Genomic DNA, 16,179 nt, shown 5'->3' with positions numbered 1-16,179 from the left:
GACAGGACAAAATTTAAAAAGCTATAATTATCATAAGGGTGAATTGCTTCTAGCAAGTGTGAACCAATCGCTCAGTCTAATGGCATGTTCAGAGGAAGTGCTACGTATTTGCAGTAGAGGGCGCTGTCTTCCAGTTCTACCACAAGCTCAAACAGAAGGTCACTCAGTCTATTGATAAATCACACTGCCGTGATTCCTAACTGACAGCTCAAACTAACATCAAGCTGGATGAGGGAGAACAAAAGGCCATCAAGCAGCCATTTTCTTGACACTTTTATTCAATCACCAGCAGATTGCTTACGACAGCAATAGCAGCTGTTTTGTCTTCATCTTTCCACATTTGATAAAAGGTGTCAACTCAAATTTTTGTAAATAATTCACTTACCCCTACTGCACACACCAGCACTGTTCAGCATATGTATTTTGTGTGAGCAGATCACTGAGGCAGGTCAGAGCTCAATGACATCAGCTGAAGGTCATCTGTGATCTAAGAGGAAGCCTCGATAAAGCTACACATTTCCTCAAGGTCAGAGATAAGAACTACGTGTAGATATTTGTGATGGGAACAAAAGGTTAAACAATAGGGAGAAAAAGGTATGAAAATGCTTCCTTTAATATACGAGAGCTTATTCTTTGTTTGAGAAAGCTCATTCGTAGATCCTTGGTCAATTATCAACGTAGGGTGTTTGTAAACCCACCCAAGAGATTAAACACCTAAATTGTTCTTTCAAAAGTTTGAAAAAAAATATTATTTGTAGCATGCTATTCATCATGACTGTACAGCAACCAGAGCTGCAATTCGTTTCCATGTTCTTTTTAAAAGAATCATAAAAAGAGTGTCAAAAATTAATACAGTTAGATAGAATTTCATTTATCTCGTTCATTTAAAATTCTACCCTGAAATGCATTTAGGCTTGAAAGCTGAGAAAAAAAATAGAGAAAGAAGGTGTTTTATATCATAAGAGCTTCATTTGCTTTAAGGGCTTAGAGAAACTAATAGAGAAATCCTTGAATTATTGCAATAAGATACTCTATCTGGTGTTGGCAGTAGCTAAAAGTGCTGAGATTAAAAATGATACATCCTTCAATGCTGGGTTGTTTTTTCAGTTACATTACTCACAAAATAAATCTAAACAACAAATAGTCACTATTTGGTTTATATTTTCTAATAGGCAAAGTCCATGTGCTTTTGAGGTCCTGTCTTAGCTCCAACTGCAGGGGGATTTATGACCTGAAATTGATGTGCCTGGAGATCAAAGAACAGCTTCCTTACATTTTCTCCTATTCTTTCAACTCAGAAATCGGGGGGCAATAACTCTTGCAGTGCCATTGGAATAGGTGTAGAAGACGAAATGGTCCTGGGTAGGTACTGCCTCAGTAATACAGGGCATTCAAAACATTTTTAAAACCCAAACAGGTAGCCTGATTTCTGGTTGAAAGTTAATTCCCACAAGAAGAATTAATATTTCCACAATTTAAACATTAATAAAGTAGGGGACAAACTAAGATTTGGAATAATGTTTTAATCTTCTGAATTTAAAAGCACAATTTACCATCTCACTTTCTCTCTAGGTTATCAGACGTTTGCAGCTTCTGTCACTTAGCACATGTCATTTTATATCTAACTTGTTTTCTTATGTACATTTCTTGTTTTCTCAACTGAATTGTGGGACTGCAAGGGCAGGAACCATCTCTTAATAACGGCATAACATTGATACTTTTATATTTTCATAAAGACTACAGGCACTTGCATATCTTATTTGATCTTCATTATAATCTTGTGAGGTGGTCAGATCAGAGATTATTTTCTCCGTATTGGAGATGAGGAAACTGAGCTCCAGAAACGCACAAGACAACTCTTCACGACTGTTAGCAGAGGCGGTACCTGACTCCAGGTCCCTGGCGTGTAATCCAGTGCTTTTTCACAGAGCCTTAAAATAGGCACAGAACCAAAGAGGCGCCTAGCCAGGGGTCTCAAGAAGGAGCAGGCGCTGGCAGATAGCAGACATTCAATATAGTGTGAAAATAAATAAATGATAAGCATATGTGTTTAGCCCAGAGATATGTACAAGAAACTCAAAAGTGTTTCGCTATTTCTATCGATAACAATGATTTGGGCAGCAGATTGATTCCAGAGTAAATATGTCCTGTGGGCAAGAAAACTAAGAAAAGTGGAACGTCTTTCGTCTGGAGGAGTTTTCTTTCTAGGCAGGGACTGGATGTGTTTTCAGAAGGAAGAGTTAATCCCTTTCACGGTAAAATGGGGATAATAATCACAGCTTTATTATCTCAGATTGCTGTGCGGATCAGAAGAGACACTGCATGTGAAAGTGTTTTGAAAGCTGTGAAGCTGACGTGAATTGCGCCGTTATGATTAAGGCAGTGCACGATGACAGCCAAGGGAGGGCGATATTGAGTTCAGAGGCGAGACAAGGCTCCAATTAGAAGAGCGTGGGAGATTTTGAAACCATGAAAGAAAAATGCATTTCAAGAAGTCAGGAAAATGAAGTCCAAAGCCAGAGGTAGCAAAGAACAAGATGTGTTTAGAGGAGAATAATTAGCCTGATAGGAGTGTTTATAGAAGGAAGCGAATGATTTCTGTTCGGAAAAGTAGGTTATGGTGTATTTGGGGGCATTCGTAGTCCTGGTACCAGGGGAGGGAGTCTGATCTCCAAAAGAAATAGGCGGCTTCTTGTGAAAACGGTGGTTCCGTACTTTCCATTTAGCTGGTTGCATATCAGGAAATCGGAGAAGACTTTAAGGAAGCTCACCAAACTCTTCATGAAAATGGACTCCCATGCACGCAAGAGAAGGTGTAACTGTTGTGAGAGAAAAGCTTTTCCAGATATTGTAAATAACAACAGTAGCTTACCTTATTGGGTACATGCTATATATTTCACATCATTGTAAGTGAATTATTTACAGGTACTTATTTCATCTTCATAACTGGGGAAACTGTTACCATTGAACAGATGAGATAACTGAGACCTAGAAAGGTTAAATAACTTATTCCAGATCCCATCACTAGGAAATTGCAGAGCGGGATTCTGCCTCAGGCAATCTGGCGGCAGAGTCTGGCTCTGGAGCCGGCGTGGTCCTGATGCATTGTTAAATCCAAAAGCACATCAACGAGAAGTGGTATCAGCTGTGTTCACTTTGTGACCATTCATTGATTTACGCACTTTTAAAACGTATCTTACACTTTAATGAGTTAAATTAGTGATATAATTTAAATAAGTAATCATTCTATGTACCTGTAGTAGAAAAGATTGGAAAGAGATATACAAACCATTAACTTGATTGTCTTTATGAGGAATATAAGTAATTCAAATTTTCTTCGTTTTAGTTATCTGTATTGTCTAGATTTTTTTTTCCTCAGATTTTTTTTTTTATTAATGTTATAATAGATTACAACCTTGTGAGATTTCAGTTGTACATTTTTGTTAGTCATGTTGTGGGTACACCACTTCCCCCTCTGTGCCCTCTCCCCACCCCCCCTTTTCCCTGGTAACCACCGATCAGATCTCCTTATCAATATACTAAATTCCACCTATGAGTGGAGTCATATAGAGTTCGTCTTTCTCTGACTGGCTTATTTCGCTTAACATAATACCCTCGAGGTCCATCCACGTTGTTGTGAATGGGCCAATTTTGTCTTTTTTTATGGCTGAGTAGTATTCCATTGTGTATTGTCTAGATTTTTGACAACTATTCTGTAGAAATTTTGTAATAAGAAATATCATTTAAACAAACAAAGAAAATTTCTGGTTAGGAAGAAATGAAACTAACGTTGATTTAACATTACTGTCAGTAGTAGCATATTTATTATTTATCTAATTCTCAAAATTACCACTTGAAGACTTTTTATACTATTTGTTGCCAGTTAAGGCTAAAATGAATTTCAGAGAGGTAAATAACTGGCTCAAGTCACACACAGCACTCAGCACATAATTAAAGGAGACAGGATTTGAATCCAGGACTGATTCTAAAACCCAGAAAAAATAAAGGAGAGAATTCAGGAATGGAGGAAAGAAATTCTAGAAGGTAAGTTCTAATTTGGTGTAGTGAGGCCACTAAGAGTTGGAAGCAATCATTTTGAAAAACTGCTAAATAGAAAGAAAGCAAAAAATAAGATTTTCTATTACATGAAGACCAGTATAGTTTGAAGCTTAATCAGCAACCTGTGAATTCTTTAAATATAGTTTATTTGGAAGAGATTATAGTTCAATCTTTTGACTCATCACCATAAGTCTTCTCCAAGCAGAGCTGAATAAATCATCGGATTCTGTGCATGACCCTGGGAAGTCTGATTCTAAGATATGATTTATTCTGTATAATGTTGTTTTGTTTGTTTTTCCTTTAGTTTTGTTTTGCTTTACCCAGTATTCCCACAATAGTCTCCCTTTTTCCCCTAACAATGATGTCCCATTTCCCAGGACATTTTGCAGTAACTAATTATATTGGACATGAAGCAATTTGTGTAACTGCCAAATTTGGAAGAACTAAAATGACCAAAAGCAGTTGAAGATTTTCTGTGTTTTCTACGGAATTGGAAAGAGAAGTTAAGAAAGAGACCAAGGATTCTGGTGAGTACAGTAAGAAAGGCAAACCATTAAGTTCTCCAGTTTTAAGAGACAAACCCAGAAACTCTTGGTATATGACCTTGGCCAAATTATTTGAACTGGTTCCTGTGTGAACCAAGTGTAAAGTGGCATAAAAAGGTAACTCAGACTCTGGATCTGACTTGGGGTGTTTTGGATAAATAAGTTATGATAAGTTATGACTTTATTAGTTCAGTCTGGGACAAGAAGGTGAATACTGTTCTCTGCAAAAAGATGTTTGAAAGGTTCATCCTGTTTTTTCTCCCACAATTTTTCTCTTCTACCCATGTGGCTATTTCACAGTTTGTTGTTGAGTTCTTAGGAGATTGTGAAGCTGGCTTTAATAATAATGATAATAAACACTGATATTTTTCTTTCAGTAGATAAGGGCACAGAAGGAAAAACATGTTTTCTACACAGTAGCTTCCATGGTACTTCTCTGTGTTTGAAAACAAATAGTTCTGCAGATGTGGCATTGCATTTTCCACCTATTTTTATATATACCAGTATTTGTTGTTTTCTTACTGGTATCTGAAGTTACTGATTCTGGGAAAACACAGGGCAAATTCAGGAAAATACAATTTACGAGATTGATGTTGATTCCTAGAAAATTCCAGAATGTATGGTTAAACAAATGGTTTTTGAGTAATCTAGAAACAAATAGTTTTTGGTAAATCTTAGAAATCAACAGGACTATCTAAGACTTAGTCATGTCAAATAAATGTTTTAGCAAAACATATAAGAGAATCTCCCATGATATTCAGACGTTCCCTTCTTAATGAAACTTCATTGATCACCCTATTTAAAATTGTAACCTTTCTTAACATTTTGTACCCTCTACCCTCGCTTCCTTTTTCTCCTTAGCACTTACTTTCATCAAACACACTATTTTATTACTTATTTTGTGCATTCCTCTAGAATGTAAGCACCATGAGGAAGTCTCCCCTCCTCCCAACCCTATTCTCTCAACTGCTGTGTCCTCAGCACCTAGAATAGTCCATAGTGCATATTAGGTGCTGAAAGAGGAAATATCTTTGTGAAGACGTTGAAATGCAGCCTGAATGATAATACTCTTATTCAGATTGAACCATCAGAACCAGTCTTTTTTTTTAAGATTGGCCCTGAGCTAACATCTCTTGCCTTCCTCTTTCTTTTTTTTCCTCCCCAAAGCCCTGGTACCTAGTTGTGTATCCTGGTTGTGAGTCATTCTAGTTCTTCTATGTGGGGTGCCACCACAGCATGGCTTGATGAGTGGTTTGTAGATCCGTGCCCAGGATCTGAACCAGTGAACCCTGGGCCGCTGAAGCAGAGCACGTAAACTTAGCCACTCAGCCACGGGGCCAGCCCCCAGAACTAATGTCTTGATGGCAACCTCAAGCAAGATCTCAGGTGCACTTTAGAGCTCTGAGTATTCTCAACAAAGGCTGGTTGAAAATATAAAAGCAGGCTTATGAAATTTTTTGATGAACCTAAGCTAGAAAGAATAGCTATATAATAACAAAGCCAACTTTAACTTGATTTTGAGGGGCTAAAATGCTAGACTCAAGCAAGAAAGCTAAAGCATAGCAAAAAATGTAATCTTATTTATTCAATTAGAAGAGTTGCATAGTAGTTAATAATTTATTTAACTTTCTCAGACCTGAGTTTTTTCTTTTCTGCATTAGATGGACCTAATTAGACTTTAAATCTCTTATATGTACTGAGATTACTTAATCTTCTGAAGCTAAGGGACTAAGCAGTGAAATTAGCAGGCAAAGTGGAAGTCATGGCAGTGAAAGGGTGGAGGGAAAAGGGGCAGAAGTGACAGTATGGGAGCTGAAGAGTCAGGGGCCATATAAGCAGCACTTAAGCGAGGCAAGGGCCAATAGTGGTTGAAGGGATGGGTATAGCTGAGCAAGCTGAGATGGAGCTGCAGCAGGAAGTCAAAAAGGAAGAGGAAGAGAAGGCAATGGAGATGTCTGTTGTCCTACTTCCTGTGCTGTTGAGATGTTTCCTCCCCTTCCTTGATCATTTCTGCATTGATAGGAACACTCATTATCTGTGGGGAATAAATCCAAACAACATAAAACCCTCAAATCTCAATAAAGTTAGGAATAGGCTCCCACTAGGAAATTGAAACAACTGCCGTTAGCAAAGTTTTGTGGCAGTGCTTCAAAATTTAAGAAAACACATTCTCCAGGAGTTGGCATTTCTAACATGATAAAGAACACCTCTCAGGTGGAACACCCTCGATTCTGTTAAGGTGGCCATTTTATTGCTTGTGTAGACCAGTGGTACTCAAACTTTAGCGCGCAATAGAGTCACCTGAAGGGCTTGTTAAACACAGATTGTGTTGGGCCCCACTCTCAGAGCTTCTGATCCGGTAGGTCTGGAATAGGACCCAAGAACGTGCGTTTCTAACAAGTTCTCAGTTGAAGTTGATGCTGCTGGTCCGGGGACAGCACTTTGAAAAGCTTTATGTATGCTGTGTTCAGCACTAGGGCACCTGGCTGTGGGGGTGAGTGGGAGATGAAATCCACAGGCTGCCGTGACTGGAAGTCATACAAAGGGCCCCCTGCAACCCTGCTTTGAGGGTTTAAGACTGCTGTGTGTAAGTATAGAAAACAATACTAAACTCATGGTTGATACACCTCACTTCACCCCTTTTCAAATGGGAGAAATTGATTCAATGAGGAAAACGTGGGGTGATACAGGCTTTGGTTGAAAGTCTCTTTGGTAACCCTGCTAGCATTTCTCAGTGAAGAGAGAGGGAAGAATACCATTGGCTTTCAAGTCGAGAGACTTAGCTTCTAGATCCTGCATTGACCCTAATCAGTTGTATGGTCTTAGACAAGTCACTTAATCTCCTGGCTTCCATCTTCTCATCTATAAAATGAGAATTTCAACCTAGATGATGTTTAAAACCTCCTCCTGCTCTGAAATTCATTGTATGATTTTTAAGTCAAAGAAGGCATTTATATCGCAATAGCAAATTGACCAGTTTATCTTTGTGGCAATTGAATTGCTTTGGAGAGTTGTTCTTTATTGGTGAAGAAAGCTCTTAGTGACCCAAATTTTCTTGGAAATTGAATGCAAGGTCTCTAATAGTACTTAGCACCTAGTATTCAATGATATTCTGTTCTTTCCCTTTCTTTTCTTTATCCCTAATGTTAATGATTCTTTGACGAGATTTAAGTGGCTTGTTTTTAGTTCAGATTAGGAAGCGTCATGTTTTGGAAAATGTAATAAAAATTTAGACCCATCCTTTGGTACTTTCAATCCCATCGCTTGCTCTTGTTGTTTGTGTGTTTTGCCACCAGATAGCAGAATTACTCTTGTTATAATCTTTTTATGACTTAGATGAGTTTACTTTTTGGAAATTCTTTGATAGTGAAATGTGGGAGAGGAAGTTCTCCTTATCTTGTTATCTGAAGATAATTCGTCCTGGAGAAAAAAAGCCTTCTTCAAGTGCACCCACTTAAAGGTGCTGGCCAAAATGTGATCAGGAAAAAATGGCTTGAGTGGGCTTTACCTTAAAAAATAACATTAAGAATTATAAAAAATATGTTCAATTACTTTTATATTTAACCAACTTTAGATCTTATTTTCAACTATGTACCAAAAAAAGTGAATCAAAGTTTTTCTTTTTCTTTTGGGCAGAATCCAGCTTGTGTTCTGTTAGTTCAGCTCTGTCTCGTGGAAAAGAGAGTTGCTGTCTTGCCTAGTAGAATTATAAAAGAAATCATTTTTGTAAAATTATTCAAAGACTATCAGTTTTTGCAAGGACATTCCTTAATTCTTTGACACTTGACTCAATCTCTTTGGAAATACGTATTGTGTCATCAAACTTGTTGATATTTCTCATCTTTGATTATTGGCTGGTTTAACTCTTTCCAATTGTTTTGGTTGTGAGCTTTGTGCTGTGAATAATCTTATGTCAGCCCTCTCTTGGACGTCATGGAATCCTGGATTTTTTGCTAAGATTTGCCAAATCATTTTGCTGTTCAAAACCTGAATTATGGGGATAGACATTAGCGCTAAGGAAAGAAGGATTGTTTTTCTAGGAGAAGCTTTATTTTTGTTACGTTTAAACAATCAGCCTAAAATAAGTATGCGTGTGTGTGTGTGTGTGTGTGTGTGTATGTGTGTGTAGTCAAAGAAAATATACAGGTTTTTGACATATCTTTGTTTCATAGTTTAAAAGCATTTTCAAATTTGGTTTTGTTTCCATTTATTAAAAGCATATGAAAAGCCTGGATCAGTGAGCTTTGGCTATAAACATAGTGTGAAAGAAGCCACCTCAAAACTCAGTGGCTTAAAACAGCAATCATTCCTTCTCATGGATTTGCAGGTTGTTTGTGTGTTCGCTGGTTAGAGTGAGCTTGAGTGGCGTGGGAGGGAGTGTTGAGTGAAGGTTAGTTTTATAAGAGGTTGGTTAAATAGGGAAGTTTTTGTAGTATATGTTTTCTTTCTCTGAAGCAAATCTCAACACTGTCTGGATTCTAATCCTGGTTCTGCTTCATACTGTTATCTTGGACACTTTACTTAACCTTCGCCTGTTAAGTGGGGATAATAATTTCTGTTACATGGGGATAATAATAACGCAAATTGCACTGGTTTTTATGATGACTGAATGAGATAATTAACCTAGTGCGTATGGAATGTTTACTAAATGTTAGTTTTTCTTGTTACTAAGAGAAAAAGTACCTCTGATTATGATTAAGAGGCTAATGAATTAGGCACATGGGGAGGGAAAAAGCATGGAGATGGAGCCAGACATAGGGTTGGAATTTATCTCTAGTTCTTTGATCATATAAATCCAGGAAGAGGGGCTGCCCCATGGCTGAGTGGTTAAGGTTGCGTGCTCTGCTTTGGCAGCCTGGGGTTCATTGGTTCGGATCCTGGGCACAGACCTACAGACTGCTAGTCAGGCCATGCTGTAGCGGCATGCCACTAGAAGAAGTAGACTGACTTACAAGTAGGACATACAACTATGTACTGGGGCTTTTGGGGAGGAAAAAAAAAAGAGGGAGATTAGCAACAGATGTTAGCTCAGGGTCAATCTTCCTCACCAAAAAGCAAAAAAAAAAAATCAAGGAAGCCAGTAGAACCAACATTTTACTTTAACAATTAGTTATACAGTGACATTTACTGTGTGCCAGACTCTTTACAAGAGTTTAGCAATTTTTGTTAACTCATTTAATGCTCTTTTCAACCCTAGGAGATAGATATGATTATTATCTCTATTTTATAGTTGAGAATATCTAGACACAGAGAGGTTAGATGACTTCCCCAAGGCCACACAGCAGGTAAGTGGCAGAGCTGGGATTCAAATGCCTAGGAGTCTGGCTGCTGAGTCTGTGGTCTTGAGGCCATGGTGCTTTTCTATTACAAGGAGGGCACAAAGGAGGCCAAGCTGAGGTGGTATAGGATCCTGAATATAGACACTTAATTTATGTACTAAGTTGTGAAGATTTGGCTTTATTCTTTCCTTCTGGAGGTTTGAGACACTCCTCTTTTTCTGTGTCCATGTTGTATTCTCCCCTCTATCCAGCTTATTCCAGGATGAGAAAGGGATCCCATGAGAATTCACTGCAGGCTGCTGGAGAATCACTTCACGACGATGAGGATCATCATCCTTTCTGGGCTTGCTGACTTCTCATTCTCCTTTATACAAGGGGGCGAATCAGGATCACTATATCAGGTTGTTTTTGCTCCTCAGTAATAGGATTTTTATTGCTAACTTAAAGGATAGGGGATGAATGGAAACAAACTAGGTTTTACATCTAACTCTATCCTGTGCAAAACACACCATGCTAATAAATCTTCCATACTAAAAATGTATCCACACAAGGCAAAGGATCATGTTTGTAAATCTAATTGAATTGAATTTCACTTTTGTGCCTTTTTGGGGGCATAGTTCAGGAACAAGGAGTATGCAGTTCTGAAATGCCATCTTTGGGTCAGCATTATGGGTGATTGCCCGTTTTAGCTGTAAGATTATGACTTATAATAAACTTAGGTGAAACTCTGAATGCTCAGCCACATAAAACCACAATTGTCGTGGGCAGGCTGGTCAACATGTGCAGAGATGCTCAGGGTTTGGAATTATGTATTTTTATTTGGCTTTGTTTGTATCTCAGCTGAAGCAGCTCTCTTTGATCCAACAAAGATAGGGTGGTTTTTATTAAAAATTTAACAGGTATCTCATAGCAATATTTACTTTAATGTGATAAATCAAGAAATTCTTTTTCTGAATGAGATATGTTGGTAAGATAAACTCAATGCTATAAGATAAATATTAACTTTATAATGAAAACTATGAATGCCTTGTTGGGAACACGGCATCTGTATTTCTCTAAGGAGGTGGAAGCCGTCCACGCTCCTTGCTCTACCTTGGGTGATGGGTAACGGCTTAGATTTTAACCCTTAATTATCTGTCCTAGCTCCCTTCATTGTGACATCTCATCCTGTGTATTTTTCAACTTCTAATTTAAAAAATATTGAGTATGTTTGCTCATGCAAGAGACTAGCTGATTTGAGAGTGACAGAAGTACGACCAGGCACTTTTAGATGCAGTAGTCTAACGGAGGAAATGCTAACTTTAGTCAGCAAAATTCATTAGCAAAAAGGAGATTTTGAAAGTTTCTGAGTTAAAAAAATATCTTAAAGGAAGTCTGGTGAACATAACCTAAAGATCTAACTACAAAATGTTTGAGTGGAGTTCAAAGGACACCTGTGATAGTTTTGATAAAGTTACTGCTCTGGAAAGAACTGAGGTATACTACTTTTCGCCACGGTGATTGTCCGTGTATGGGTACCTTCACGCAGTGGCACCAGTCATGAATCCTGTAAGTGACCTATTAATAATCGCAATATGAATGAAATGTGCTGCCTAGAAAATGAGGTTGCCTGGCTCTCATAAAATACCATTTTCTTTTCATAATTTACGGGATGTGTTGTCCAAGGAGATGAAGTATTTCATGTTGGTCAGTTTTGGCTCTGCATAGGCCTAATACTATGTGGAATATTTTTAATGGTTGACTGATAAAACATTGTTTCTTGCAACTCAGCCATTTCTGGATTACAAACATCAAGGCTGCAAACACAATTTCTTACTTGGTTTATCCCTCGAGTAGTTACAAATACTATCAAAGACCTAAATACAGCAACCAAGCAACTACATTTCTAGGGTCTGCTATTTAACCTGAGAAAAATTCAGAACTAAAGATGTAGTACTTACTTTCAGGAGGCTGATAATCTTGGAAGCAGAAGATTAATTCTCTGTAAAAATTATGTTAATCAGGGGCTGGCCCCGTGGCCGAGTGGTTAAGTTCGCGCGCTCCGCTGCAGGCGGCCCAGTGTTTCGTTAGTTCGAATTCTGGGCACGGACATGGCACTGCTCATCAGACCACGCTGAGGCAGCGTCCCACATGCCACAACTGGAAGAACCCACAACGAAGAATACACAACTATGTACCGGGGGGCTTTGGGGAGAAAAAGGAAAAAATAATTTAAAAAATCTAAAAAAAAAAAAATTACGTTAATCAACTAATTACATCAATTTTCTCATATTTAACGTATGTGGGGAATTGTACCCAGAGGAAAATCAGTTTCCAATCTTCTCTTGGTGCTCATGCATGTTGAGGTGGAGCAGGAAACATGGGGTACAAACAATAGAGGTGAAATGCTTTGAGCATTTAGGGTTTATCTAATGTGTACAATAGAAGATAGAAAGTCTACGTCTTTTAAAAAATAGTTGGTGTATTTTCAAAGCATTTGGATGCTCGGATTATATCCGTTCTTTGAGATTTGCAAGGCGCTTTTCAAAACATGAGTTGTATAGTCAAGTTTGTAAATAATCTGTGGAAAAGAATGTTGCAAAAATTCTATTTGACCTCCTGCACCTGCTTGGCCCTGGTCTCCTTTGACACGTATTATGTCCTCTCTGTCCAGGCTATTTGCTTCTCCTTCTGTGGCAGGGCAAATCTTTTTTTGCTTTTCCATCTCAAGCCATGAGAGTTATGACAGGGGTGGTTGGGTCTTAGAATAAGATAGAGGAGGACACAGAAGAGCACATTATGTGCTCTCTTAGTGTATCTGTGGCTGGATTTTAGGTGGAGAGAGAAAGTGAAGAGATTTGGGCTCACAGGTAAGGCTACAGAACGGTGCCTGGGAAGGTTGGGAGGCAGCTGGGCACACTCATATGGTGATGTGGATGACCATCGTGCTGCAACCCATCTTGTATTGTGGTGCTGTCTTGATGTTTCTGTCTTCCCCACCATACTCTAAGCTCTTCTCAGGAAAAACCCATTTGTCATTTTGTAGGTTTAAAAAAAGGTCCAATACCAGCAATTCAAATGGTTAGAACTGAACATAATGCACTGCGTGAGCCAGGGACAGACTGGATTTTCCCCACCATCTCTGTCCCTCCCCAGCAGCATTGCCTTGGGCAAGTCTCTTAATCTGGATGAGCCTTATTTTCTACACTTATACCGTGGGGCAAAACATACACTTCCTCCTAGGGCTGCTGGGAATATTAAATTATTAATAAATAATGCACGTGTATTTGTGCCTGCCATGTAATAAATACACTGTAAGTCGTGCCTATGACGTTTCTAATTTATTGTTTCAGTTTCTGAAGCCTAGCACCAATCCTGCTTATACTGGGTGCTCAGTAATGTTTGTTAAATACAAAACAGCTAAGTTGAAGCCTATGGTTGTGTTAAATGCCCAACGAATACTTACTGCATGAGCGAGTGGTTCTTGTCCCAGATCAAATGGCCCAGAGACCCACCTGGGAGTTACTCATCTCACAGTTAGCTCTGAGAATTGTAGCCTGCGGGAGCTCCACTTCAAACAGGGATTCTCATGAAAAGCAAATCAAAAGCGAATTTGAAGGAGAGGCAAAATACATTGTTTCTTATTAGGCCTGCTGTTTGATTTTCATTAGGCATCCTGCCTGATTCTTATTAGGACTGCCCTGATTTCTTTTAGGTCCTGGTCATTTAGGGTCAGTGCTCATGTGCTTTATAAATGATGTCATTATTTGACTTTATTACATACATGATGTAGGTAATGATTCAGGGTTTATTCCACAAAATAATCCTAAGCACCTAATGCTGATTGGTTTAATGATACAAAAACTAATTTGGAAGGAATGGAAGGTTTCCTGGGGCACAGCTGATGATGTGAATGTGAAAAGGCTTCATTTCCCACATTTAAAGAATGGAAACAACATGCAATTACGTGTTCTTCGATGAGGTGTTTTCTTTGAAATGGTAGAACTTGGAACGTCTCCATATGAGAAAGGTGGAAAAACTTAAGTAACTGTGCCAAGGTCAGTTTTCCTTTTTTATTTCCTTTATTATTGTTATATTTATTCTTGGCTATAAACATATGCTTTCTCATTTTTTTCTCTTTCTTTTAATATGAAAACCTAATGGGGAGACTGATGAGATTGGCCAAGTCTGTGAAATTAAAATGAATTTTGTAATTTTGTTTATCAGCTTGGGGTCAATGACATGGAAATTCTGTAAGTTATAAATGTAAATATGAACATGAATTCCATGTGCTGAATTCACTCATGCAGAAGGCGGGCCCATTCCCACTCTGCGCCATCACCCACCTCCCAACGGTTAACAATTAGCTAGTTTAAATAAGCCACCTTGGGGTTCTGTGTGTCTGTGCTACTTGGCTCCCTGCGGTGCTTATCCAAGCTCTTTATGAAAGATTTGTGCTTGGATCTGATTCTCATGATACATTAATAAAGGTGAAAACCGGTCTTTTTTTTTTTTTTTTTGGTGTTTTTCTTTAGGATGGGATGTGATAGGAGAGCACACGGAATGACCCCGGTCACCCACCATAGAAATCAGTTCAAGTACCGACTTCAGTAGTGAGCTTTTAAACTGGTCTTAATTAGGTGAGTACATTACCCACTCTGTCTTTATTTTGCTTTTCTGATTCACCCTTCTCTCACAATGCCTGATTTCTACCCACTCATTTATCCACTGCTTGTAGTTACATGCTCTTGACTGTTATTTAATAAACAGGATGTTATTTAATAAACAGGAAAAAGAGGAACTCTTTTGATATTTATTTTCATCATTTCTTCATTTTTATCAATTCTTAAATTTTTCTCCCTTGGATATTTTCCCCATCAAAATTATGTTTTTAACCTGGAAGTGTGGGATTAAATATGACCGTTAAACACAAGGACATGAGTTCGGCTTCTTCTGTTCCCTTCTTTTCCTTTTCTGAGGAGGCATGATCTCCACCTTTTTCTCTCCTGTCCTTACCAGAGGGCAGAATGGCCTGTTCTCCAAACTTTATCAATTCCCTTCTCACTGGTTCTTAAGCTTGGCATTCTCTTTGTAGTTGTTGAAAGGTAGTTTTGCCCATTTTCTACATCTGTTTTAAATGCTATGGGACAGAAACCCAAAGAGCAAAGAGAGCCTAAGGGAGAAAAAGGTGACCAGAGCCAGAGAAGCTGAGTTCAAGCCTTGACCTTGTTGATTTGCTGGATGTCTTTAGGCCAGCCCTGACCATGCATGGCTCATGGTCCTCACATGTAAAATGAGGGGCTCAAAATGGAGCGTCCAGGGTCATTTCCATTGGAGAGTGGATCATTTCCTCATTTATGAAACGGCCACACTAATAGGGCTTGGCTTATAGAGTACAGAGTTAGAGTTAAATCATTTATGTATATGTTTTACATGGTGTCTGTCATAGAGTAAGAGCTTGCAAACTCAATACAGATCTCCCTTGACATATGATGGGGTTACGTCCCAACAAACCCATTGTAAGTTGCAAACACCCTAAGTTGAAAATGCGTTTAGTTCACCTAACCTACTGAACGTCATAGCTTAGCCTAGGCTACCTTAAACGTGCTCGGAATACTCACATTAGCCTACAGTCAGGCAAGACCATTTAACACAAAGCTTATTTTATAATAACCTGTTGAATATCTCATGTAATTTATTGACTACTATACCAAAAGTGAAAAACAGAATGGTTATATGGATACAGAAATGTTAAGCATATTGGTTGTATACCCTCCTGATTGTGCGGCTGACGGTGAGCCATGGCTCATTGCCCAGCATCATGTGAGAGTATTATATCAAATGCCGCTATCCTGGGAAAAGGTCAAAATTCAAAGGCGAAGCACAGTTTTTACTGAATGCATATCGCTTTCAATCGATCCTAAAGTCAAAAACTCGTAAGTTGAAACATTGCAAGTTGGGGACCATCTGTAATAGTAAAACCCTGCAATAGAGCTAATTGGATACATTCCTCTGTCCAGCCCGTGTTCTCAAATAAAATTGTTTTCTTCTATGGGAGAGAATGAGGGAGAGGAAAGGGGGGCTTGGAGTGGGGCGAAGAGTTCTCAGGAAGGTCCTGGAGAGGGTAGGTCACTGCGTCCCTAGTATTCTTCTAACCCAATTGCCTTGCATCAGATCAACAAAACAGCTTCCAACCAGGCAGAGTGCTCGAATCACTGCCCCCTGTCGTGGGAGCCAGAGGCTGTAAACCAACATGTAAGGAAGGTTGGACAACTCCTCCCAGACAGCAGCAAACAGTAGCTAGAACAAGACTGTAT

The 16,179-nt window shown here is 38.8% G+C and overlaps 1 long non-coding RNA gene across 2 annotated transcripts in view; it reads left to right on the top strand.

Annotated features, from left to right (window-relative positions):
* Window positions 1-4,328: 4,328 nt before the first annotated feature.
* Window positions 4,329-16,179, top strand: part of LOC139076481 (uncharacterized) — a 114,810-nt gene continuing 102,959 nt past the window's right edge. Inside the window, exons 1-2 of one of the 2 annotated variants that reach the window (XR_011528131.1) lie at window positions 4,329-4,586; window positions 14,398-14,502. This is a non-coding gene — a long non-coding RNA (uncharacterized lncRNA). Of the gene's footprint in view, window positions 4,587-10,134; window positions 14,503-16,179 lie in introns of both variants that reach the window. The other variant, XR_011528130.1, reaches the window with a different exon arrangement.

Source organism: Equus przewalskii, chromosome 16 (assembly GCF_037783145.1).
Source record: "Equus przewalskii isolate Varuska chromosome 16, EquPr2, whole genome shotgun sequence".
NCBI classification, from domain to species: domain Eukaryota; kingdom Metazoa; phylum Chordata; class Mammalia; order Perissodactyla; family Equidae; genus Equus; species Equus przewalskii.
The sequence above is the reverse complement of the archived record's forward strand: the minus strand, read 5'-3'. Positions and strand labels throughout refer to the sequence as shown.